The sequence below is a fragment of the Chinchilla lanigera genome, unplaced genomic scaffold (assembly GCF_000276665.1).
Source record: "Chinchilla lanigera isolate Chin_1 unplaced genomic scaffold, ChiLan1.0 scaffold00020, whole genome shotgun sequence".
Taxonomy (NCBI): domain Eukaryota; kingdom Metazoa; phylum Chordata; class Mammalia; order Rodentia; family Chinchillidae; genus Chinchilla; species Chinchilla lanigera.
In genome coordinates this window covers 5156991-5160676 of record NW_004955421.1, presented here as the reverse complement: position 1 = coordinate 5160676, position 3686 = coordinate 5156991, and positions in this window count along the sequence as shown.

The window sequence follows — 3686 nt, the reverse complement described above, 5'->3', positions numbered from 1 at the left end:
TGTGTGTGTGTGTGTGTGTGTGTGTGTGTGTGTTATCTTTATTACTTCTTCTAGCTGTCAGTGTCTGTTTTGAGTTTTTTCACTCTTGACACATGTCTGACACATCTCTGCAGCTCATAATGAGCTTTCATTCAAGGCACTGATCAATAGCAGGAACCAGCAGGTCTGTCTGCCCTGCTTGTTTTCTCTATCTTCAATCTGGCAAGACAGATTAGGCTATTTCCAAGGTCACTCAATATGTGAGAGAGAATGGAAAGATATCTGGTGGGCTTTTCATAGAACAAGGCTGCAAACAGACAAGATGAGAGCTCAACTGTGTGTTCCATGACAGATTCGATTTTCATCAAGGTCAAAGAGGGTATGTTTTCTTACTGAATCTTTCCCTCCCTCAGAGTTCCTGGCTTGTCAGCTGCCTAGTTGAAGTCCTTTGTAATGAAACACTGACATGAAAACGGGACTAGGCCAGGCAGTGAAGATGCGTTGTGTAATCTTGCAATCTCAATTGTTCCTTCCTATATGGACTGCTTTAACAGTCTGTTACAACGTGCATCGCTAAGCTATAGAGCAGGACAGGGCACAGGGCCCCGTTCTCTAGACTATAAAATACCAATATTTTTGTTGTATTAGCTGAAATCTAATCTCTTGACACATCCTAATCCTTACCCAATCAAGTCCATGAAATGTTTTTAGAAAACAACCGATGGCAAATGATGGAGGGACTATGGGGATAAAGGAATGCTTCTCCACTGTTTCTGGGATTGTAGATTGGTGAAACCAATGTGGAAATCAGTTTGGAAATTCCTGAAAAAACTAGGCCTCATTTGACCCAGCTATTTCCTTTCTGAGTACTTTTCCAGAAGAATTGAAAACATCGTACCACAGTGGTATGTGTGCACCCATGTTTATAGCAGCACAATTTGCCATAGCTAAATTTTGGAAAGAACCCAAATGCCCATGAACTGAGGAACAGATAAAACAGATGTGGTATTTTTATACAATGGAGTATTATTCAGCTATAAAGAAAGATAAACTCGAGGCTTTTATAGGTAAATGGATGGAACTAGAGACCATACTCATAAGCGAAATAAATCAGACCTACATAGGTATACATCATATTGTCTTCCTAGTGTAAGAAACTGAAAGAGTAAATACAGTCAGAAAGGTACAGTAGATACTGTGAAAGGGAAAGAAACTGTTCAAAAGGATTGAACAACTAGGATGGGGGAAAAGAGAGAAGAAAAAAAGAATGGAAAAATATGTATGTATATATGTATACATAAGATAGCTATGATAATTGTACTACTAATTTTTAATTGTTTATTGAAAGGAACAGTTAACCCTTAATTATTTGATCAATTTTGCATTCCTACACCTGGTAATCTGAACAACTACTTTGAAGATAACAATATGCAATATAACAACCATTGTTAATTTCCTATCATCTTGTTTTAAAGTTCTATATCATTTTTATTGTTTTTTATTTTTTATTCTCTTTAAAATACATTTTTTTAAATGTGGTACTTTTATATAATGGAGTACTACTAGGCTATAAAGAAGTATAAACTTGAGGTTTTTATAAGTAAATGAATGCAAGTAGAGACTGTGCTCAGAAGTGAAATAAATGAGACTCACATATATAAACATCATATGTCTCCCCAGTGTAAGAAACTGAAAGAGCAAAGAAGGTCCAAAATCCACAGTAGATATTGTGAAAGGGAAAGAAACTCTTCAAAAGGAAAGAACAACTGGGACAGGGGAAAGAAGAAGAAAAGATAAGGAGATTTTATATATATATAAATATATTTATACATATAAATATATTTATATATTTATTTATATATATGATAGCTAAGATAATTATACTAATTTCTTTTAGTTCATTGAAAAGAATGGTTTGTGCTTATATTATTTGATCAATTCTGCATGCCTATGTTTTATAATCTGAGCAACTATTTTAAGATAACAATACGCAATACATTAACCACTGTTAATTTCCTATTATCTTGTTTTGAAATTCTGTATTATTTTAGTTGTTTTTTCTCTTTAAAATAAGTTTTAAAAATAAAACATGAGACGTTACAAGTGCAAAAGGATTTGAGTTTCAAATCTATAAGCACTTCTCAAACATTTTACAGATGAAACCCAAGTTGCAACACACAAAACTCTGGAGAGTATCCTTTTGAGTTTAATTGTGCCCCCTCAAAAAAATCTGTAAATTGAAGTCCTAAACACCATTATCTCAGAATGTTGCTATATTTGAAGACAGAGTCTGTAAAGAGGAAACTAAAGTAAGAAGAGGTCACTAATTTAAGTTTTAATCTGATGTGACTGGTGTCCTATACGAAGAGGAAACTGGGCACACAGAGAGAATATCCATCTATGAACACTGGGAAAAGATGCCATCTACAAACAAATGACAGATACCTAAGCAAAAACAGAGCTACTTACCACCTTGATCTCAGCTTCTAGACTTAAAAATGGAAAGAAAATGAACTTCTGTCATTTAAGCTGCCTGGTCTATGGAACCTTTTTATGACAGCCCTAGCAAACTCATACAACTCTCTCTCAAGACACTACACAGTTTTCCAAAAACTGAAGAAGCACAGGCAGATGAAGTGTCCCTCTATGAACAGATGTTCAATAGTAGTGAAAAAAATGGTCAACGTTTGGAAGCAGATGATGTCTTGGGAAAAAATTGTATAAATATATAATATAATATATTAATTATAATATATACAATGAGAAAGAGAGATTCCCTTCATAAATGTGGTGTCTACCTACACAATAGAGACTTGAAATAAGTGTGCAGAAAAATAAGCAGAGAAGCATTGGGTCACCAGAACTTTCAACTCAAAGGAGTCTGGATGTATGTCAGTCACTGCCTAAATGCCTTCCTTTTTTAAGATATGTGAATCTGTCAAGCCCAGCTCACATGCTTTTCAGTAGTGCCAGGTTGTTGTTAAAAGGTCTTTTCATTCATTCTATAAGTATCAGCTATCCACTATTCTAGGCCCTGGGGTACACCTGAATAAAATCACTGTCCCCATAAAGTTTACCTTCTAATAGTAGTGCAAAAGCTTACATTCTAGTGGTAGAGATGGGCAGTAAACAAGTCTAGACCATAGCCCATATCTAGACCACTCCCTGTTCTTATAAATAAAGTTTTATTGGCACACAGCCACAGCTGCTTATCTATGCATAGTACCTGGAATATTTTGCGTCAGAGCAATGGGCTTCAGTAGGTGTAATAAAGATCATGTGCTTATGTAACCTAAATACTTACTGTCTGACCTTTATAGAGAGAGGCTTACTGACCATAATTCAGAAGATCATCTTACTGAGGAAGTGGAGGTGATTTCAGAATAGAAAATTAATTACATGAGATAAAATCAAAATATATAATGAATATTTAAATTTTTAATATTTTACTACATTAAAAGATACATTGCTATTAATCTGCTTCAAAATAATCATCCTCACTTAAAATATACTTATCCTATCATTTTTGTCACTGTTGGAAAACATTCTGGAAGTCCTCTTCCATGAGTGTTCTTATAAGGTGTGATCAAAAATACAGTGAATGCTGCAGTCATGTGCCATCCAATGGGAAGGCAGGCTCATAAAAACATTAGTTTGTCCTCATCCACCTTATTCATTGTATCTGGTAACATATAACTTTTGGCTGT